General features: G+C 35.8%; 1 long non-coding RNA gene across 1 annotated transcript; it reads left to right on the top strand.

Moving 5' to 3' along the window:
• Window positions 1-54: 54 nt before the first annotated feature.
• On the top strand, window positions 55-24,890 carry LOC149137527 (uncharacterized). Its single transcript, XR_016241387.1, has 4 exons — window positions 55-353; window positions 12,385-12,543; window positions 18,349-18,513; window positions 24,077-24,890. It is a non-coding gene; the product is annotated as an uncharacterized LOC149137527 (long non-coding RNA).
• Window positions 24,891-25,659: the final 769 nt, after the last annotated feature.

The following is a 25,659-nucleotide window of genomic DNA, read 5'->3' as shown; positions in this document are numbered from 1 at the left end:
TCTTGAAATATGATTTAGTATTCATTATCCTAAAAATGCCCCCCCCCACACACACACATTTGTGTGAGCTAAAAGGACTTTATGATCATCATTTACTACGTCTGAATACATACAGTCACAAGTAAAACCAGTTATAAGGCACCTGCTTGATCAGGGCTAACTTGGGATAAAGCAAATATAGCAAAACAATTGACAGCTGCCAATTTAGGTGCGAAGGTTAACTATTCATATTTTATTATCAGGGCTGCATTATGTCATTGAAAAGAACAGTTAACTATTTATGGTATTGCTCACCTACATGATATGGGGAGGAAAAGAATTTTTGAAAATGAGGGAAATGATAAAAATACTTGGTAAGAAACACTTAAAAGTTCACTTTCTGAAATTTTCTCCTTCTCTCTCACGCACTCCCTTCCTCCCTCTGTCTCTGTCTCTCTCTCTCTTTGTTTTACACACACGCCCACACAAACACTCTCTATTTCTCTCTTTTTCTCACTTGCTCTCACTATCTTTTACACATCTATATTTTTACCCTTTTGTTGAGGTAGATTCAAAGATATACACATACTGCATAGAAACTATTTTATCATTACTTCCTTCTCTCTGCGTATATATCCAACATGTAAATAAGATCCCAAATTAAAATGTCAACAAGAACAAAACTATATTAGTAAATTTTCTTGTTTAACATGTTATAATAGTTATTTACCAGAATAGCTACTACATCTTTATCAAATAACAATATCTTTTAAAAGGTTACAAAATATAAGTGTATGGCAAGTTCTGTTTTCATTATGATCTACTTTCAAATATGCTGGATTTAGCCTTTTAGAAATCTCTAGTATAATCTATAATTCTGACAATACCTTTCAAACATTTCTATATATTTCATGTTGTTTGATTATAGCATGCCTATAGAGACTCAGGTTTGTAATCTTGTATTAAATGCTCAAGGATTGACAAAACAAAGGGGCTTAGTGGCTGAATATCAGGTTTCATAACTTACAGTGATGAATTAAATCCTGTTTGTGAAACTAGATGCTATAATCTATGAGATGTGAAGCTTCAGCATTGATCTTGTGAAGTACATGTCATTGGAATTTAACTATATCGAGAACAATATCACCCTGCTACCAACACCATACACTTCTATTCAGATAACATAATACTTTATTCTTGCTTGTTCTTTAAATCCTATTCCCTGTCTGATACTAATGTTAACTTCTTCTATTAAACATTCACTTCTATATCTATGAAGATCTTTCCTTTATTGCTATGTTTTGGTGAGGAGGTCTGCCAATTTAGTAATATGTAATAACACTAAAAACCAACATCACTCACATCTTGCTGAGTTGGCAGGATGTTGGACAGCCTGTTGAAGGTTTAAAATTTCATATTAGATCACAAGTATTGCATTATATCCATGGCTTAAGTAATTAACTTTCAAAAGGCCTTGTCTTCAAAGCTGTAAGCAGGCACTACTAGTAGATGAAGAACTACAGCTACAAGTAGGAGAGTAAAGGAGAATATATAATATACAAGTGTTTCATTAGGCGATTGTTGTTGAATGTAAGTAATATACTTATTTAAATTATGTGGTTTCTACAAGACACTACATAAGAAGAATGGTTCTAACGTTACTCCAAGAATGAAATTGGTTATGGGCTCCACTAACAAATACAAACAAAAACAAAAAAGAGAAACCTATTCTAGTCTGCCATTTCTCTTATGGCTAGGAAGATACAAAATCTGTTTCATGTTCTATCCTGTTGTGTGAAACCTACCTTGGACAAGTTTCTAGTAGATAGTCTCATGCTGACCAATACTTTTAGAGTGAAACTAATAAACAGAAACTGCATACACACACACACATTTATAGAGCTTCTATATCCAGATTATAAATTCTCATTTATACCAATAATGATTGTTGCACTTGGTTTTGTGAGTAAATGCCTAAGTGACAATCTGGAAAAGTTAGGGTTTGCAGAAAAAGAAATCAACCAGCTAACTCACACATTATAGATACAATCTGTAAGTAGAACAGTAAAAATGTGCAAGACTTTTCTCAAGTTTAAAATGTGACATTGCTTTTCTTATCTACATTCCAGTGATGGAGCTTTGTCTCTTTGTTAGAAACCAACTTCTTCTTCAGAGAAAGAACTCATATTCAGTTATGGTGCTGGGCTTCTGTCTTCTTTCCTGCTTATTAAAGCCTTAACATTTGCTATGTCTACCTTGAGGCCTCTGATTTCTAGGTATAGCATCCATGTCTAGAATTTCCTCTTTAATTCTACATAGATTCAATTATAAGAAATTCAATTATCAGCTTATAGAAGTTCCTTTGGTCAGCCAATCTTAAACTACTCTGTGATGAACTGCAGAACTACAATGAATAGGAAAGGGCTGAGGATTGATCCCTGATAAACTCCCTATCTTCATGCTAATTTCCTCACTGAAATAACCGTTGATTCTTACTTTTCTTGCTGTATCTTTACAAATAGCTTATACAGCCCTCACAAACCATTCATCTACACCTGCTTTCCTTAGTGACCACCAAATCATTGAATGGCACCCTGTCAAAGGCCAATAGATGCCATGTCAGGAATAGTAGTTTACTCTTAGCTAAATATTTCTCCTCCTATTGCCTCATCAAGAAAATTGCATCCATAGCATCTCTATGAAGCATGACGCCAAACTGCATTTCATCTAAGTTTACTCTATCAGAGATCAGTTATATTGTGGCTCCCTCTCTGACCTTCATTATTTGATCCAGTAGTTTGTTCTTCGATAATTTCCTCTCCGCAAGGTATCTCCTTCGCCTCTGTAATAGTTCAAAATAATACTGTTATGCCAGTCATGTGGTAGGACACCTGGATGAAGTATTTTGAACATCTCTCTGGACATCCTTGATGGCAAATTAGCTTCCCCTCCCTTTATGTCTTTAAGCCCTTTATGTACCACACATAGTGGCTTCACTGTGGGCTCAGCTACAAAACCAAAATCGAAATCTTTGAAAGAGCAAGAGCTTAAACTTTCTTCCAAAGTAAAATGGTATAGGTGACTGAAGCTATTCTTGCCTATTACTTGCAGGAGTTTCTAAGAGCTAGAAAGAGTTGTCAGAAACTTCTTAAATCACACCTACTGCCTTTAAAGGAATGAAAAATTACAGTGAACAGTAAGGTTTTTAATATAGAAAAAGGTAGGATGGTCATCGTTGGAATGCCTCCCTATCAATGCAGACCTGGGGTTAAACAACATCACCAATAATTATTATATTTATTCATTTCTAACAATCACTGTATCTGTGTACTCCACCCTCTTTAGAATTGTTGTAACTATCTGCCACTATCAATTGCTGAATCTACCCACTACTAACAAACAATTACAGAAGCCTACCTCTGACAAACAATAGCTAATGCTAACAAATACTACCCATATAATATCTACACCAAACAACATTATATCCTTCATTTTACTTGACTAGAACAACTCTAAATTAATTATAGATTCTAATGATCTGCTAAATCATTTATTAGATTCTATATGCCAAAATACGAGTTATTTTCCTAATAAATTTGATTTTCTAAACTTTCACATTGTAACTTTCTTTACTCAAATTTCATGCAACTTGAAGAAACATCATCAAGAAACTTATTTTCAAATTGATTTTCATGAAATCCTAATTCAATAGATATCTGTTGATGTAAATGACAGTTTGAATTCAATTTGGCACAAACACGTTACAATGCAAGCCATATAGATTAAGGGCAGATAAGATATGTTGCTGTTTGTTAGACAACTTTGTGAACAGTCCCCCTTTAATATTGTATTTGGCAAAGATCTAAAATTCTAACTTACAAAAATTTGTATCACCCTACAGTCAACATGGGCCAACTCATACTTTGTTATTCCACAACAAACAATTTAATCTATTCACACACACACACACACACACACACACACACACACACACACACACACACATACACACATGCACACACACACAAACACACATACAAACACACACACACACACACATGCACACACACACATGCACACACACACACAAACACACATACAAACACACACACACACACACACACACACACACACACACACACACACACACACACACACACACACACACACACACACAGAGAAAAAACTGGAAATACGAGTTAAACCTTTTTCTTTTTCATTGAAATAAGCTGACAACAGTTCATATGATTAACATAATTTCAAAGAGAATGACAGCTGTATTAACATTTTTTCACAGAGGATTTCTTCATAAAAATAAGAACTGATAAGCAATACATTATCTTAAAAGATTTTACTAGAACATTAGGTGTAAATTTGCATATTACATGAGGAGCAGGAAGATGAATTAAGCAATGATATTTTACAGTTCCAAGGACAGAGATTCTTTGTAGAGCTTAACTATAACAGATTTTTGTCAGCAAATAGTTTAATCTTGACAAAACAAAATAATTAAACTACCTAGATTATAATTCATTTAGAATTGATGTCACTGGTCGCAAACAAATTGTTGAAATCAGTACAAGAATGTATACATATATGCATGTATGTATATATATATTTACTTGGAAATGGATGCGTCACATTCAATTAAATAAAATATATATATATATAATATATATATATATATATATATATATATATATATATATATATATATATATATATACACAAACACACATGTACATATTATATACTGAATTTATATTGAGTGCTCTATTGTATCAAAGTGTTAATACTATTAAAATATTTATGTATTTAATACAAGCAATTATATATATTTTATAATATATTATTATTGGTATCAGGAAATCAATATTAGAAAATTCTTCAGAAAGATAAATACGAGTGTAAAATAATTGTTATATTAAAAATATAAATATATATAAATATATCTAAAACCAAAATCCTAATAAGAAGGAAGGTAGATAAAACACAAACCCCTTCAGGTAGATGGCCCTGCTCAGTATGTAGAAAAGGAGTAGGTAGTAACTCTATAAGATGTACCCGGTGCAAGCTATGGACACATAAGAGGTGCAGCAACATCAAAGGCAGGTTAACTAGCAAGTTAGTTTTTGTTTGTGGCAGATGTTCAGGTGCAATAAAGACTGTAAACAAACAGGAAACAACTTCTATCTCATTCCAGGGTGAAAAACTAGAGGTAGTCGATAGCTTCCGCTATCTGGGCGACCAAGTTAGTAGTGGGGGTGGGTGCGCTGAAAGTGTAACTGCTAGAATAAGAATAGCCTGGGCAAAGTTTAGAGAGCTCTTACCCCTGCTGGCGACAAAGGGACTCTCACTCAGAGTAAAAGGCAGACTGTATGACGCATGCGTACGAACAACTATGCTACATGGCAGTGAAACATGGGCTGTAACTGCTGAGGACATACATAAGCTCGCAAGGAATGAAGCCAGTATGCTCCGTTGGATGTGTAATGTCAATGTGAATACCCGTCAGAGTGTAAGTATCTTGAGAGAAAAGCTGAACATTAGAAGCATCAGTTGTGGCATGCAAGAGAGACGATTGCGCTGGTATGGACATGTGGTGAGAATGGATGAGGATAGCTGCGTGAAAAAGTGCCATACCCTAACAGTTGAGGGAACCCGCGGAAGAGGTAGGCTCAGAAAGACCTGGGCTGAGGTGGTGAGGCAAGACCTTCGTACATTGGGCCTCACCGAGGCGATGACTACTGACCGAGACCTTTGGAAATGTGCTGTGCGTGAGAAGACCCGGCAAGCCAAGTAAGATCGTTACCAGTGCCCCTGGACTGGCTCTTGTGCGGGTGGCACATGAGATGCACCATTTTGAGCGTGGCCGTTGCCAGTACCGCCTGACTGGCTCCCGTAGGATTTTCGAGTGAGATCGTTGCCAGTGCCCCTGGACTGGCTTGTGCGGGTGGCACATAAAAGACACCATTTCGAGCGTGGCCGTTTTCGTGCGGGTGACACGTAAAAGCACCCACTACACTCTCTGAGTGGTTGGCGTTAGGAAGGGCATCCAGCTGTAGAAACTCTGCCAAATCAGACTGGAGCCTGGTGTTGCCATCCGGTTTCACCAGTCCTCAGTCAAATCGTCCAACCCATGCTAGCATGGAAAGTGGACGTTAAACGATGATGATGATGATGATGATATGTAAATATGTATAAGTATTAGCCTGGGCAAAGTTTAGAGAGCTCTTACCCTTGCTGGCGACAAAGGGACTCTCACTCAGAGTAAAAGGCAGACTGTATGACGCATGCGTACAAACAGCCATGCTACATGGCAGTGAAACATGGGCTGTAACTGCTGAGGACATACGTAAGCTCGCAAGGAATGAAGCCAGTATGCTCCGTTGGATGTGTAATGTCAATGTGAATACCCGTCAGAGTGTAAGTATCTTGAGAGAAAAGCTGAACATTAGAAGCATCAGTTGTGGTGTGCAAGAGAGACGATTGCACTGGTTTGGACATGTGGTGAGAATGGATGAGGATAGCTGCGTGAAAAAGTGCAACACCCTAACAGTTGAGGGAACCCGTGGAAGAGGTAGGCCCAGGAAGACCTGGGCTGAGGTGGTGAGGCAAGACCTTCGTACATTGGGCCTCACCGAGGCAATGACTACTGACCGAGACCTTTGGAAATGTGCTGTGCGTAAGAAGACCCGGCAAGCCAAGTAAGATCGTTGCCAGTGTCCCTGGACTGGCTCTTGTGCGGGTGGCACATGAGATGCACCATTTTGAGCGTGGCCGTTGCCAGTACCGCCTGACTGGCTCCCGTAGGATTTTCGAGCGAGATCGTTGCCAGTGCCCCTGGACTGGCTTGTGCGGGTGGCACATAAAAGACACCATTTCGAGCGTGGCCGTTTTCGTGCGGGTGACACGTAAAAGCACCCACTACACTCTCTGAGTGGTTGGCGTTAGGAAGGGCATCCAGCTGTAGAAACTCTGCCAAATTAGATTGGAGCCTGGTGTTGCCATCCGGTTTCACCAGTCCTCAGTCAAATCGTCAAACCCATGCTAGCATGGAAAGCGGACGTTAAACGATGATGATGATGATGATGATGATGATATAATAATAATAAATATGACAGTTTAAATGTTTTGAATTAAGCTTTCAAAGCATCTTAAGATTGTTTCACAGAAGTGTCATCCCTATAATGGAATCCTATATTGATAAGCATTTATAGACAGCTCTTCTGCTCTTCAGAGATATAAACTTTGAATTTTGTATAATTTATCAAATGGTAGTTTTCTAAAAATATGAAGTAATAAGATAAAATGGTGTTTGTTTGAAATATAAATTTAAAAATTACTGCTTTTGATTTTGGTAAGTATACTTTAGTATGAGAGTCATTAAATCTATATATGCTTCCTTGATAGGTCTTCTGTAATAACCCATAATAGTTATGTGCAAAATCCATTATATTATCCTTTATTTCAAATAAAGTTCATAGACTTAGATAATATAGAAGAATGGAATGCTATATTGATAAGCATTTATAGATAACTCTTCTGCTCCTCAGAAATATCAAATGTGAAATTTGTATAATTTAACGAATGGTAGCTTTCTAAAAAAATGAAGTAATTTGGGAAAATGAAATACAGGATAATATTATGGATTTTACAAAATTGTTATCATACAAAAAAATTTGTTACAAAATATCATGTAAAAAAATTACCATAAACAGTCACAGTAATGAAAACGTGGGAATCCAAAATCTCATGATTGAGGGTCTGGATTTGGCCCAGAATATTTTTAATCTATTCACGGAGCTGGCCTTTAGATTATAAAAATTGTTATCGTACAAAAAAATTTGTCTCAGAAGGGCACATAGAAAATTCACCAAAAACAACTGCAATAATGAAAACTTGGGAATTCAAAATTTCAGGATTGTGGGTCAAGATTTAGCTCAGAATGTTTTTAATTTACTCACGAAGTCGGCCTGATTTCAAAATGGTATGATATGTTGGGTTACGGCCTCTAGGAGTAAAGTTGAAAATGTGCGACACACTGACTCACTGACATTCACATTTATTATATTATATATATATATATATATATATGTCATCCATTAGACAAACTTTGTTTGCAAAGACCTATTGAGGCAAGTGAAATCAAATCAAAACCGCTGACATAGCCGATGACAGTACCACCTGATTAGCACTCGTGCCAGTGAAACATTAAAAGCAAATCTGAGCATGATCATTGCCAGGGCCACCGATTGGCTCAAGCTGTTGAAACTTTGCTGGATCAGATTCAGCCTAGTGCAGCCTTCTGGCTCACCAGTCCTCAGTCAAACCATCCGACCCATGCCAGCATGGAAAACGGATGTTAAACGATGATGATATACACATGCACATGCACAAGCACACACACACACATACACACATATACATACACACATATATGTATAGCATTGTCATCATCGTTTTAGTGTCCACTTTTTTGTGCTTGCATGAATTGTACAGTGTTAAGCTGTCTGTTGTTCAGCAGACAAGAGAAAATATTACTTTGCTTGGAAGAAAGTGAGTATTGGTAACAAGAAGAGTTTATGGATATCATTGGTAGTGATTATTCCATTTCAGTAGCGGTCTCAAGTATCACATAAATAAAATGTTCCATAGCAGTTTAACAATCAATGGCCAGGAGAAATGTACCTTACTCACAAAACAAGTAAGAAGTTTTGTCCAGCCGTACTAGAACGGAGTAGACATAAAAGCAATAATATTGCTGCTGTTGCTGCTGCTGATTATGATAATGATGATGATGAATGATAGTGGTGGTGGTGATGATGGTAGTTGTGGTGTGGTGGTAGTGGAGGAGGGACGATGACAACAATGATAATAAAGATGACAATGATGATCACAAGGACCACGATGAAGATGACGCTGATGAAGATAATGACAATATGCTAATAACATCATCATCATCATCATCATCGTTTAACGTCCACTTTCCATGCTAGCATGGGTTGGACGATTTGACTGAGGACTGGTGAAACCAGATGGCTACACCAGGCTCCAATCTGATTTGACAGAGTTTCTACAGCTGGATGCCCTTCCTAACACAGTGAAAACAGGAGAAATAATCAAACCACCTTTTTATGTACTTGTAACTACTGCAACATTCTTTACATAGAGATTGCAGTTGTTCCAATACCATTGTTGCAATACCATTGCCATTTGTCCAGAAAATTTCAAGCAGACACTTAAATTCATTCCAAACAACACTATGTTTTAAACAAGGTAGTATAATTTAGTATATTGAATTATATTATGAATACAATTTCTAAATATTAGAAATAGTATATCTAAGTATTGTGGTGACTAAATATTATCAATATGACATAACTCATGCTGATTTTAGGCACATATGTATATGAGTTTCTCATTATTCATTGGCATGGTTGTGTTTAAATACAAATATATCATTATTTACATGTATGCAAATAATACACATTACACAATCTCAAGCAAATGAGTTGAGTCATCCTTCTTGGAGTTAGAGAACTGGAATTATCTATCATAAAAGGTTTAATATACCAAACGCTACTAAAAGCCTGAAGTCTGATTCACTCATGAGTTAAAAGATTATATTCCAAAATATATGAACTTGCTTGTATCAAGATTTGATTTTTGACCATAGCATAGTATATAAAATACCAAAGTTCCAATTAAAAGACCTGCTTTAGATTCATACTGATTATTTAGTCTTTGATTCTCTGATTTTTTTTTTCCTTAGCAGCTACACTTTATATAAAATACACATACATCCGTAATACATAGGGTCAGATGCAACCTTCACTCTGTCCGTCTCTCTGCCTGTCTGTCTTTCTGTCTCGCTCTCTCTCTCACTCTCTTCTTTTTCTTGTTCATCCCTCATTCTTGAGGATAACCAAGAATCAGGATTGCCTTGAACATTTGGTCTGATGGGTCTTGAAGTGGCTGATGTGGGCTATCTCAGTGAGAATTCTCTCCCACATGTTAAAAAAACATATGAGTAGATGTAGTTACTAAGTATACTGCTAATGATAGCTTGGAAGCATGAATGATTCTTAGAAACAGCTTACTGCTTTCAGAGATTTGGGTTACCAGAGTAAAACAGACTGAGCTAACAAACTTCATTCATCAACCACAGTCTTGATGTCTTTTAGAGATTTTTTGATGGGTTACCTGAATCTCTTCTTTTGGCCAAAACAGTTTTCCTGGAGGGATTCTCAATAGAAAAACTACTTTGGATTGTGATATTCAGGCATGTGACAGACATGTCTGACCTATGTCAATCTGAGTCTTGTGAAAGAGGCAGCACAAGCTTCTTTGTTTGTTGAAGTACCAAAACGAGAGAGCACACACACACACGCACACACACATACACACACATACACACACACAAGCACACACACATGCACACTTACACACATAGACATATGCACATGTGCACACACAAGCACACACATACACACACGTGTGCACTCACACACATAGACATATGCACATGTGCACACACAAGCACACACACATGACAAGTGCTTGGTGTGGAGCTGAGAAGACCACAGTTCAGGTTAGGATGTGTTTGTTTATTTGTAGCAAAGGACTCTATGAAGAGCTAATCTGTTTCAGGGCTGAAGTGCATAAATAACCACTTGACTCAGATCTTCATGGGACATGTTATGTGCCTGTGCGTACAAGTTCCAAATACAGAGTGGGCAGTTAGATATGTTGGGCAGCAGATATAATAGTTGGTGTGTGAATGTGTGCATGTGTGTGCATTTATGTGAGTGCATATGCTAGTTTAACTTTGGTATGATGTAGCTTTGGCTGATGGACTTGTTTTAGTTTATGTTTGACTCAGGTTCTGGTGTATATGCATGTGTGAGCACGCACGCATGTCTGTGTGTGTGTGTATGTGTGAGCCCCTGTGAAACCTACCTTTCACAAATGGAATACAAACAGGACATTTACTGCAGTGCCTTTGATTGACAGATTAATCCACCCAAGTCCAACATCAGCTTTATCACTAAAATAATTCTTGATAGAATAATCCTTATTACCAAAAAGCACACTGAAATCCACTTGGAGGTTTATACATCTAAGGTGGCTGACTGGTTCAGGCTAAGTGAGAATAAACCCAGGGTTAAATGTATTCATCTTGTCAACAAATTTTAGTACTATCTCTGAGGTAACTACTACTACTAGAAACTGCACATATATACACACTCAGTGTAACTTCTGGGTGCACCCATATACATGAATAATACCCACTTATACATGCACATATATCTATAGAAGCATACCCATCCACATATCGATCAGATGTCCAGTATATCATCACATGTATGCATATTCACACACACTCACACTAGTAAAGCCAGGCTTACTCAAAAAATCTCACACAGATTAACAAAATGGAATCACACTAATGAAATACCTGCACAGATGCAAAAACGCATATATATCTATGATAATGCACACATCCAAATAGCAATTTGATATCTGGTATAACTTCACATACATAGATATTCACACACACACACACTAGTTAGCTCAAGCTAACTGAAACAAAATCACACAAATTAACAATATAGTGTTCCACTTATCACAAACCTGCACAGACATAAACACACACATACTCTCTCTCACATACATATATACACATATACATCAGAACTAGCAATAACTATAAAACTGACTGCGTTTACTCGCCAATAGAAAACACACACATGTATGCATTTATGCAAATACATTAACAAATGAATATATTGCACACACATCTAGCACACACAAATTATACATGCAATAAATGATACATACTCATGCAAATAAGTAGTTCAACAAATCCACACATACATTTTAAAATCACATCTGAACACCCACACTTACACTCACATCACACACATAAACAGTTCCACCCACATAAACACACTCATTCACACAAAAACTCACACGCACACACACACACACACACACACACACACACACACAAACACATAAATGACTGAAGTGACAAATTGTACTAGCCCCCAGTGATGGTAACATAATACTTCATTTAAAAGCTTCTACTTATATCCGATTCTTTTATTTATCTGTTTATTTATAATTCCCTCTTACTGGTTTTTTAACACACATACACACATAAACAGAAACACACCAGAACATAAGCCAAACATAAACCAAAACACTTCCATTTGCCAAAAACTATCACATCGTACCAAAATCAAATTTGCACACATATTCATGTGCATGTACACCCTGAGCGTCCAATAATACTATCCATATCACGTCCTCACTTTGTTGTTTTTTTGCTTTTTTGTTATTGTTTTTTTGAACTATATATATATATATATATATATGCATCTGTTTGCTCTTTGACAGGTTTTGATTTTCATTTCACCAAGTATCCAACAAAAAACACTGTCCTTATCAAACAGGTTTGGTAAGGTTGCCAGTTTCGTTACCAACAGTCTGACTACGTGAGAAGTTGTACTAGATTGTGATGAAGTGGTCATGTCAGGATTGAAGATAATCAGATCTGTAAGTAATTCATGTATGCTGAGTTAATGCAAGGTAAGAGTATATGTATATGTGTGTGTGTTTCTTAGTCATTTTAAGAACTGGCAACAACCTTGACGTTTTTATCTACTGGGCTTTGGAATAGACTAGTGAGAGATGAAAAGGAGGAAGGTCTTGGATAACCCCTGACTGGAGACTTGATCAAAATGTGAGTTCTACTTAAGGTACCCAGTGGAAGATGTTAAACTAAGTGACAAACTAAGTTTAATACCCTAGAACAATTACAGCCATCATATGAGACTATGCATAGTTTTCATCTTCCCAGATTCATTTGCATGGCTTCAGCAGAATTGAAGCCTTCATGGATTTACATTTGCTCAAGGTGTCATGCAATTAAAATCAAACCTGGAACCACTGGGATTTCACAAGGCCATTATGAGTTTTTGGTGTTCAGTTCCTGTTATAAAAGCTACCAAGAGCTCTACAAGCTAAATAATAAACCATGATGCAGTGTCCCAACCTGCTAGAAATAGCAGCCAAATCTCTTTTAAATCATATACTACAATGTTAAGGAATTAAAGGTGAATAAAAAATGTTGCTGACATACAGAAACAATGGGTGGTCATGATAGGAACATTCTTGAATGTGGGTCTAGTCAACCAAGATTAACCTGGAGCTAAACAACAACAACAGCAACAATAACAATTATACTCTTTACTCTTTTACTCTATTACTTGTTTCAGTTGTTTGACTGCGGCCATGCTGGAGCACCACCTTTAGTCGAGAAAATCGACCCCAGGACTTATTCTTTCTAAGCCTAATACTTATTCTATCAGTGTCTTTTTGCTGAACCACTAAGTTACGGTGATGTAAACACACCACCATCGGTTGTCAAGTGATGGTGGAGGGACAAACACAGACACACAAATATATGCATATATATATATATAAATATATATATATATATATATATATATATATATATATATATATATATATATATTTATATATGACATGGACCACTAACGTGGACATTTAATGTGCTAGAAATAGATCACATCTTGTGTCTAAAAGGACCTAAATTGTTCTCAACATGAAATATAGCGTGATACCAAAATGTAAGCGGGCAAGACGTTTAAAAAAAACGAAAAGGAACATTATTAAACAGGGACCGGTTTCGAATTTTAACAATCTTACCGACTGTCTATTTCTCAGCCTGATTTGTAATGGAACCATAATCATCAAAACCCCATACAAAGTTGCCCACCGCCATAGGTGCACGTGTATATGGCTCTGCTAATTACAGCTTAATGGTAAAATTCAAAAGTCTTCATTTTGGCGCGCTAATTCCAGGAATATGTCTGCAGAGAATATTTACTGCGTCGCATATATCCAGTATGAGAACTCGGTAAGGGTTAATATATTATTAAAAAAATGGCAAAAAATCATATATTAATTAATATCGATTAATTACCAGGAAGCTAGCACATTTAAAGAATCAAAGAGATTCAGAAACAGTATCTGCAATCTCAGGGGATTAAAGTACATTTTTATATATGACATTGACCACTAACGTGGACATTTAATGTGCTAGAAATAGATCACATCTTGTGTCTAAAAAGACCTAAATTGTTCTCAACATGAAATATAGCGTGATACCAAAACGTAAGCAGGCAAGACATTTAAAAAAAAACGAAAAGGAACATTATTAAACAGGGACCGGTTTCGACTGAGATTGCAGATACTGTTTCTGAATCTCTTTGATTCTTTAAATGTGCTAGCTTCCTGGTAATTAATCGATATTAATTAATATATGATTTTTTGCCATTTTTTTAATAATATATATATATATATATATCATCATCATCATCATCATCATCGTTTAACGTCCGCTTTCCATGCTAGCATGGGTTGGACGATTTGACTGAGGACTGGTGCAACGGGATGGCTACACCAGGCTCCAATCTAATTTGGCAGAGTTTCTACAGCTGGATGCCCTTCCTAACGCCAACCACTCAGAGAGTGTAGTGGGTGCTTTTACGTGTCACCCGCACGAAAACGGCCACGCTCGAAATGGTGTCTTTTATGTGCCACCCGCACAAGAGCCAGTCCAGGGGCACTGGCAACGATCTCACTTGGCTTGCCGGGTCTTCTCACGCACAGCACATTTCCAAAGGTCTCGGTCAGTAGTCATCGCCTCGGTGAGGCCCAATGTTCGAAGGTCTTGCCTCACCACCTCAGCCCAGGTCTTCCTGGGCCTACCTCTTCCACGGGTTCCCTCAACTTTTAGGGAGTGGCACTTTTTCACGCAGCTATCCTCATTCATTCTCACCACATGTCCAAACCAGCGCAATCATCTCTCTTGCACACCACTACCAACGCTTCTTATGTTCAGCTTTTCTCTCAAGATACTTACACTCTGACGGGTATGCACATTTACATTACACATCCAGCGGAGCATACTGGCTTCATTCCTTGCGAGCTTACGCATGTCCTCAGCAGTCACAGCCCATGTTTCACTGCCATGTAGCATGGCTGTTCGTACACATGCGTCATACAGTCTGCCTTTTACCCTGAGTGAGAGTCCCTTTGTCGCCAGCAGAGGTAAGAACTCTCTAAACTTTGCCCAGGCTATTCTTATTCTAGCAGTTACACTTTCAGCGCACCCACCCCCACTACTAACTTGGTCACCCAGATAGCGGAAGCTATCAACTACCTCTAGTTTTTCTCCCTGGAATGAGATAGAAGTTGTTTCCTGTTTGTTTACAGTGTTTATTGCACCTGAACATCTGCCACATACAAAGACTATATATATATATATATATATATATATATATATATATATATATATATACATATATACGATGGGTTTCATTGAGTTTCTGTCTACCAAATCCACTCAAGGCTTTGGTTGGCCCGAGGCTATAGTAGAAGACACTTGCCCAAGGTGCCACGCAGTGGGACTGAACCCGGAACCATGTGGTTGGTAAGCAAGCTACTTACCACACAGCCACTCCTGCGCCTAATTAACTATGTGTTAATTCTTCTTGTAAAAGGTATCTGTGGTTGGCATTAGGAAGGGCATCTAGCCATAGAAAACCATGCCAAATCAGACTGAAGTCTGGTGCAGCCTTCCAGCTTGTCAGCCCAGTCAAACCGTCCACCCCATGCCAGCGTAGAAAACGGACGTTAAATGATGATGATGATAATGATGATGATGATATATAAAGGTGGCCATCTGGCAGAATTGTTAGCACACGAGGCAAAATGCTTAGCACTATTTTGTCTGTCGCTATGTTCTGAGTTCAAATTCTGCCGAGGTTGAATTTGCCTTTTATCCTTTCGTGGTATATAAATTAAGTACCAGTGAAACACTGGGGTCGATGTAATCTGCTATTCCCTTCCCTCAAAATTTCAGGCCTTGTGCTTGCAGCAGAAAGGATTATTATTATTATTATTATTATTATTATTATATATTTTTAGCTATATCAGCTGTAGAGTTTATATCATTACTCTTCTTAGAATAAAGCATGGACTTTTTCAATAAATTAAACTAACTGAGAGATGACAGACTGGCAGAATCCCTAAAGGAGAGAGCAATATATTTGGTAGCATTTCGTTACGGATTTTTAACATTCTAAGTTCAAATCTTGCTGAAGTCAGCTTTGCTTTTAGTCCTTCTGGGTGGAGAAATCATCTGAAACAGAGGTTGATTAAATCATCTACAATCTGTCTTACACCTGGTCTTGTACCTATTCTTTTATTCATTCAATCATTTGACTGCAGTCATGCTGGGGCACCACCTTTAGTCACGCTAATCGACCCCAGGTCTTATTCTGTGTAAGCTTAGTACTTATTCTATTGGTCTCTTTTGCTGAACCACTAAGTTATGGGGATGTAAACTCACCAACACCTGTTGTTAAGTGACAGTGGGGGGACAAGCACACAAACACACACACACACACACACACATGTATGACGGGCTTTCGTCTGCCAAATCCACACACAAGGCTTTGGTCGGCCCAAGGCTATAGTAGTAGACATTTGCCCAAGGTGCCACACTGTGGGACTGAACCTGGAACCATGAGGTTGGGAAGCAAGCTTCTTACCACATAGCCACAACCTGCACCTTACATTTTATATTAAATCTGTTATTTTATTATATTTGTAACACAGTAAGAAACAGTAAAAAAAAAAAAATCAAGGTACTAAATTACATTCATTACAAAAAATTGTCAGAATGCAATATTTAAGTAGTTACAAGGTAAACTGAAATTAAAGGGTCTTTCTCTCTTTCTTTTACTCTCTCTTTGTCACACTCCTTACTCTCTATATTTGTATTTCTCTTTCTCTGTATGAAACAGAAATTAAAAGAAGAGAAAGGGAGAGAGGGTCTGATAAACAGAGAGACATTGAGGGAGAGAATACCATTTTACTGAGTCGAGAAACTATTTTTGTGGTGTTGAATAAAATTGCTCTAGTAAATAATTACATTGAACTGACAACAAAAATGCTAAGAAATTGACTGTGAGTTTCATGTAGTGACTGTTACTACTTATTTAAGGTTTTTATTTTCTATGCTGTTTAATCACTCATCAGCTTTATTGAAGGAGACTTATGAATGAATGTATTCAAGCAGTGACCACCCACAATTGCTTTATTTTTCCAGTACTGGATTACATTATTTAATGAGCCCTTCTTTATTAAAAGCACTAAGATGTGATTCTAAAGAGATTTAGCAATTATTTCTAGCAAGGAGTGTAACTGAATAGAAGCTCTCTCATTGACTGATCTTCCTCTATGGTTAAGTGATTAGTGTTAGGAAGGATACCAATCTGTAAGACTATAATTCAAAGTTTCCATGGATATGTCTAATGCATAAGTTTCGTAGAGTAGTGCCCATGAGCCTTTTGGGGGGCTTCTAGGGCTTGCTGTAAGGATGGGGAAAAAGTTATTCTCAGACAAATGATGAAGTCTGAATGCTTTGGTATATAGGTTTATTCTGAATGCTTTGGTATATAGGTTTATTCTCGCTAGATTCTCAGATGCTTTCACTAATTCTCAGAATGCCATGCCTCGCAAAAGTGAGGTTAATTATTTTTATACAATTTCACAAATTAAACAATATACTAAAAAATATATCACATATGAATATAGCAGTCTTAATTAAAAAGTTCTTCATTAATGTAGTTCTTCTTTCATTTAAAATTACATGTCAAACATGGTTTGTAAGCCACCAGGTTAAATTACATGGAATGTCTTGAAATACCTCACTGCAGAACACTAAAACTGTCATTTTGAAACTAAAATATTAAACTTCTATTAGGGATCCTTCTGCTGCCACTGTTTCCACTGCCACTACTGTTGCTGCTGTTAATACTGCTGCTACTATCGCTGCCACCACCACCACCACCACTACTACTACTACTACTACTACTACTTGGTGAATTAATTGAATTGTGTCTCTTTCCATTCAAGATCAACTCCTACCCAATTCAACTTTTACCTTTCAGCCTAAGGATCAACAAAGTAAAGTACTAGTCTTGCATACAGGTTTGATATATTATCCAGCTTTCTCTAAATGGTGTGCCCTTGTGTCTAAGCTATAAATCAATAGAGATGATTCAGAATACAGTTAAAAGCTTTGTTGTGTACACTTTGGCATTTTAAGGTCCTAATTTTAAGTCCTATGAGGATTATTTTTACTTTTGATACTCCATTAAGATTGATATGATTGTGAGCAAAAGACCAAAGTAAAATGAAACAATGAGGATATTTTCAGTTGATGAAGGTGGGAGTATTTAATTATTATTTTTTCTGTTTTAGTTCAAGGAAGAAAAGTAGTGCTCATGACTTTCTTCAGGGCCTCCAAAACTAGTGGAAGGAAGGGAGGAAGCTGTCCTCAGACTGGAGTCGCCTGAGCCTGAATGCTTGCAACAGAGTGGACCCTCTGTTAAAGCACTTAAGAGACAAGTAGTAGTGTTAAATCAGGTAAGGGTTTAAGTTTACCACCCAAGATTTGATGGATGTAAAATGTCAGTTTGAATTTCCTTCTCCGATGAAGACTGTGTGTATATATGTGTGTATGTATGTGTAAATGTATGTGTATGTATGTGTATATATGTGTGAATATATATGTGTGCATTAAAAGAAGTGTGAAACAAGGAAGAGTGACAAATACCCATTTTATTTATGTTCCAACAATCTTTTATTCTTACTGAGAAACATTTATTTTTCTATTAATAAAAACTATCAGGGTCTCTGGGTCTCTTTCTCCATAATGTGGTAATGGATATAAGAAAGTCAATGGACAGCATTCTGCATGCCTTTCTTCTTCCAGAAATGTATCTACTAGAGAATCATCTTACTCATTATACAAGGGAAAGTGATAAATAACTTGAGTATTTTCTTTGCAATTGAGGCAAAATTAATACCATGAACATCTTTCATCTAGTGGCTAGTACTTTCAAATCATGATTATTGATATTCTAAGAAATAGATTTCTTTTCTTTTCTTTCTTTCTTTTGCTTTTTCTTTCCGGCCAGCTTTAATTTCTTCACTACTAACTGCCTTTGATTACCAATTTTATTGAATATTTTCTTTTATTACCTTCATCAATATGATTTTTCTGATATTAAAGTAAATATGATCAAAGTAATTTAGACAGGAATAAGAGGAGCAAATGAAAAGCTGTTTCTGCACCTCTGTGTTAACCCTTGTCTCAATGGCTGACATGTTTCAAAAGAAAGTTTATTCCTACCACATGTGATTTATTGCTATAACGATAAGAGAGGAAAATGAGATTTAATGAAATTCTTCTTCTTAATAATCATATCTAGAGAAAGAGAACTGGTAGGGGAGGATAGACACGGATATCTTAACTATTTGGTTCTATGACTGTGACCCAAAGTCTTTGATTACTCACAAGGAATTTATTGATATTTTGCTGCTTTGAAGTATTATGATGTATTATTGCAGCCAGAAATGAACTATAATTTTAAAATATTTACATTCAATACTTATAATTTGATAAATATAAATAGGTTATTGATAATATATTTGAAAATCATCTTTAATTAAAATTGTTTACACTCTTTTGTTAACTGAAATGTATCATTGTTAAAATAGCATCATCAATAAAAATATGTTTCCGTTAATACTTATAAGAGGTGGATGTCATGCTGTGTTAGGTAAATTGTTTCATGTCCAAAGTACATCAATCATTGTCTTGAATAGAATTAATATTTCAAACAGTGTAAAGATTGAAACCTTAAAGTTATCGTAAGCAATTCTCAACAGAATTTCTAAGCAGAATTTACATTGCTGTATCAAAGCTTTATAAAAATGCCATTAACCCTTTCAATATTGACTTGCCTGAGATTTCCTCTTGTTCCTCTATGTTACAAAATTTCATATTTTAAAGTATTCATATTGAAATTAAAACCTTCCATCATGATTTTATAGAAGAACCCTTTGTTAAGTGATGTTCTAAATATCAGCTCAATAACTGTTTCTAACATAGCATGATACCGGAAATTTGAGAAGAGGTGTTAGTTGATGATTACATTGACCCCAGTATTCGATTGTTACATTGCCTATCATCCTTTTGGATGAAAAGCAAAGTTGAGCTTGGTAAGATTCGAACTCACTAAGTCCCATGAAATTTTTGTTATTTTCAAAACTAACTGAAACATATTTGCAGTGTATTTTATCAAAAATATCATGAAAGATTAAATGGCTCTGGTTACACAATAATATCTATTAACAGATTTTTCCCTGTAAAGAAAACAAAGTAAGTTAAAACTCATTTGTGTTTATGGTATTATAACTATTTAATTTGTTTATATTACTTTGATATGTTCACTTTAAATAAATTCATTCATATTTGGAAACAAAGCAATTAATTAATACTTAAGAAGTGCAAAGAAATATTAGAACACCAAGTTCAATACTGCTGGGGATAGCATTATGTTTGAGTGCAAAAAGAAAACCACTTTATCATTCAGTTGATCAAACTATCAGAGATTCCCTTATATATTACTGCTCACAATGTACCTCCATTCTTCTTTGAATATCCTCTTCTATTCCATTTGGACCTGGGTTTCTTGACTCTGTCATTTTCCCATTATGTTGGAGGTCTTCTGAATAGGCTCTTTTGATCTCATAGACACCACTCAACAACTGCACAGGTCCACCTGTTGTCTATGAGTCCAGTAAAACTTGCGCTTCTGATATTCCATGATCAAATTGTTCAAACCACTCCATTCATTTTGGATATGCTCCTGCAATATTCCCAGTATGGATCTTTCCATGTCTTTCTGTGTCATAAGTCAGTTGCTAGTCTTCCTTTTCATTAGTAGCCTATGTCACATGTCTCACTTGCATATAAAATCGCAGACAGAATGGTGTTGAAAAGATTGACAAGAAGGGTCATGAGAAACTGAGTTTTGAGCACATCTTTAATTGAGACAGACACTTCCCATCCTTTCCTTGTATTGTGTAAGACCTCAGCTTTCACATCTCTGTGTACATTACTGTAGTTTTCGTTTTTTGAGGAGTTCAATCAACTGATCTGCCAAAATCAGGGATTTCAAAGTCACTGTGGAATCAATCCATCTTTATGGCTCAAACTCATGGACCTGACATCAACACTGACAAGGAAGTTAAATAGCAACTTCATCTTTTTCTTGTGCATCACTCTTAATATCTCTTTGCAGTTGCACACAATTAACAAGATCTTATAGGGGTGTCTTCCAAAGATTTCAATTGTCATAAAAAAGTATTGTCTAGCTCTTGCTGGACATGTAATGAGACACAGTGAAATTGCTGTGAGAGTTCTGTTATGGTCCTCTGATGTCACTCATAGATGTGGTCATCCAAGCCTAACCCTCATGAAAATTATTGAGGAAGCTGTTGGATTACCCAGCAGTGTCCTGATGAATGGGATGCAAGATTGCAAAACATGGAAGAACCTCATAGTGTCACCAATTGGTGTTGGATGATTCAAAAAATAAAAATTGTTGTCTACCCACATCGACATTTTCCTTCACCTTCTCACATTCATTGCTTCCCACTGCATATTCTATCTTGTTCTACTCTTGTGGATCACATGTGCTTTATTTTTGTTCAGTTTATTTCGAGGGCTACTGCTAAACTCAGTCAGCATGATCTGGAGTAGATGAGTTTACTGCTGTATTACTGATTTTTAGCTGCAAAAGTGGGGTCAAAAGTGGGGTTCATATATATATTCAAGATTACATTGTACTTGAGTAAATAGTTATCAAAAGACTAGATTGTTTGATGACAGACAAACAAGTACAACTCTAAAGACCATTTACGGCCTTTGCTAATTAGTTCAATCTATTCTATGATCACAGTTGGTTCTTTGGTACCACAGTTGATAAAATGACCGTCCACAGATCACAAGTTTTAAGTATTAAGTTGTATCTTTGGTGCATTCACCTACTTCAGTCCAGCAACAGGAAAATTAGATAATCAAATGGCTGCCATTACAATGAACAGTTACAACAAGAAACATTATTTAATGTTTAGAATTTCTGTTGCATGACGGTGGTTAGTATATGATTAAACAGACATATTAGCTTTGATGAATAATACTTCAAGGTGAAGATATTAGAATAATATAAAGAAATCCAATAGTGATTCAGTAGTAGATCTTCATTTAATAGATGACAGAATAGATGTTCACTGCTGTAAGAAGTGGCAGTTATGTACAAGTAGTAAGTACTTAGTCTGTTTGATATGTTGAGTTCAATTCCCAGAATGGGCCTTGACAAGCTGATATTCTCCAGATACATTTTATGAAGATGAAAACATCAGTGGAACTGCACAACACACTTACATAGTGGTCTGTACAGGGGCTCATTAGAATAATGCTTATGTAAAAGTACTTCGATTGACTTGAATAGTGGTTAAGTTATAGAACTTGGTTTTGTTAGAGTGATGGTTACAGAGTAGTACTTGTTATCATTTAACAATAGTCTCCTATGCAGAAGATACTACTCTTCAGTACATCTAAGCGTTCTGCATATAGACATCCTTCAATGCAATCTAAAAACCTCATGCCCAATCTGTACAGTTTCCACGAACAGTTATGATAAAGGCTGCTTATTTATAAAAACAGTAATGTCCCTTACAATTTATTCTGCTGTAACACATGCTATCATTACTGACATTTTATATTTCTAAATGGATGAAAGTATGATATTTGGTATTCATTTCATCATTAAATATTTTACTAATTTAAAAGTTATCATTGAGTGGCAAGCTGGCAGAATCAATAGCATGCTTAATGGCATTTCTTACATACTTGATAAAGTATATTATGGTACTTTAATGTACTGAATAAAGAACTTGGAATAAAGAACTTGGAGCTGTGTTTTGTGTTCTTGAATAAGACACTTTATTTCACATTGCTCCAGTTCACTCAGCTGTTGAAATGAGTTACAATGTCACTGGTACGAAGCTATATCAGCCTTTTCCTTTCCTTTGGATAACATCAATGGCATGGAGAGAAGAGGCTGGTATGCATGGGTGACTGCTTGTTTTTCACAAACAATCTTGCCCAGACTTGTACCTTGGAGGGGAACTTTCTAGGTGCAATTCCATGGTCATTCATGACCGATGGGGATCTTTACCCCATGAATGTGATTTTTTATCTATAAAAGTTGAAGAAAATGGTCATATTTTTTATTAGAGACATTATATAAAAATGTAGGTTTTACTCTTCTACAACTTTGAATTGAATATCAACTTTGAATATCTCTTGGAAATTATAAAAAGAAATTGAAGTGATTTACCATGAACCTGGATCTGTTTAAAAATTCTAATCTTAGTCAAATAAAAATGGCTGAGGGACAGGCTAAACATTTTGAAACTTTCACTCTAAAACTGAATGCAACAAAATCTTGCTGATACAGTGTGGAAGATAAAGAATTTACAGAATCAGAAATTTTAAGTCTTTTAATGTAGAACTTATTAATTCATCATAGTGGGTACAAGTTTTAGTTGATACTGGCAATTTCTGTAATGAAAAGCTTGTAAGAGGTTGTTTTTTTAAAACTATACTATGATCCTGAACTATCAATATCTCAAAATAATAAAGAATTAAAACTCATATTTGGAAGCCCTCGTGTACTTTGTCAAATGGATCCATTTCCACTTTTCAAAAATTAATCTGCTAGAACCAATTTCTTTCTTTCTGAGGATGCTATAAAAGTGTACCAATTCTATCAAAAATGATATCAAATTGGTAGCATAAGGGTGGCTGCTATCAATAACGATTTGAATTTTACTACTTTATTCCTGTGAATACCCATTCATTTAATAATTTAACCATGCAGTAGAGAATCATGAATGTGCACAACTTTGTAGATTAACAAGAATTTGTCAAAACTGGTTAAGTATTTAAATTTGCAAATTTTAATTTAATAAGTTGTAACTATAAGCTGACTGAGTGCATAATATCACTTTTATAATTAATAGCCAATGTGACCTCAAAAGCTGAAATGTATAATATTCTTTTCTACTCTAGGCACAAGGCCTGAAATTTTAGGGGAAGGGGCCAGTCAATTAGATTGATCCAGTATGCAACTGGTACCTAATTTATCGACCCTGAGAGGATGAAAGGCAAAGTCAACCTTGGCAGAATTTGAACGCAGAATGTAAAGACAGATGAAATGTGTGCTAACATTTGAAATGTATAATATTGTTTGTAATTGTCAACTGTCAAAATAAATCAAAATAAAAAAAATGGATTAAATATCATAACATACTTGATAAAGTACATTATGGTACTTTAATGTACTGAATAAAGAACTTGGATCATAAAGAATGTAAGGTATATGCAGAGGCACTGCAGATGAAACTGTTGTTGCAGCATTACTGTAAGATGGCAAATCTATGACACTCCTCCCAAGGTCCCTGTGTAATTGCAAAGAAGAAAACTGCTTATTCGGTTGACAAAACTGAAGCTTATGTGGTTAGATACAAGAAGCTGTGAAAAAAAATGAAAACATTTCCTCACGAAAAATTTTAATTCAGTGCAAAACAAAACATTTGTTTCATTCATTCTTGACAATAAAACATTGATTGCCTAGCTTGTACTTGTAATGCCTCTTTGACATGTACATAGTTAGAATTATACATAATCACTAAGTACACTCTGGTTTAAGAAAAATACTTCATTTTATAATAAAACATGCACTCATGCTTTTTTAGTGAAGAAGTACGTCATGTTTGTACCAAGTGACATGTATGAAATGAAATGAAACATAACTTTTATTATTCAAAAGTTCACATTCTTATGTAAAAAATGTGTCCATTTCAGTGTTTGTCAATAAACTTCGAAGGATCTCTTCTTTGTTCTAATAATTTGAATATATACTTACAACTGATGAATTTTCCCCTTTTCTATTCTCATTTGTATAATTCTATGTTGCAAATGCTTATACAATTATTACAAACTTAAATAATCTCTTGTCTATTTTTGTTATGCCATTATTTATGCTATTCATTCAGAATGAACTGGGGCTCTTTTTCATGTCTACCAATCTGTAATAGTTCCTTAATAGTCACGGTCTTTCTACAGACCACAGGATCCTATATAATTCTTTAGGGAACTCAAAATGTAAAAGATATAAGAGGATTATATAGAACCATATTTAACTATACTTTGAATATATAAAAATTAAATATTTCACATTGGCAGATTATGTTACCAGATCGTAATTTTTACCTTTAATACCTCGTTTACTTGTTTCATCATTACTGTCCCTTTGATAATTACTGCCTCTATGCTGCTACTGCTTCTTCTTCTTCTTCTTCTTCTTCTTCTTCTTCTTCTTCTTCTTCTTCTTCTTCTTCTTCTTCTTTTTCTTCTTCTTCTTCTTCTTCTTCTTCTTCTTCTTCTTCTTCTTCTTCTTCTTCTTCTTCTTCTTCTTCTTCTTCTTCTTCTTCTTCTTGTACATTGAAATGAATTATGTACGATGAAATGACCATCTAAGTTGTCTTGAACCTTTGCCTGTAATTGTACATCATTCATCTAATTACATTTCTACCCTGTTAATGCTAACCTGCCTTTAATTTAATTTGATTTAATCCAATCTAATTTAACCT

The sequence above is a fragment of the Octopus bimaculoides genome, chromosome 1, assembly GCF_046866305.1.
Source record: "Octopus bimaculoides isolate indiv1 chromosome 1, ASM4686630v1, whole genome shotgun sequence".
NCBI classification, from domain to species: domain Eukaryota; kingdom Metazoa; phylum Mollusca; class Cephalopoda; order Octopoda; family Octopodidae; genus Octopus; species Octopus bimaculoides.
The sequence above is the reverse complement of the archived record's forward strand: the minus strand, read 5'-3'. Positions and strand labels throughout refer to the sequence as shown.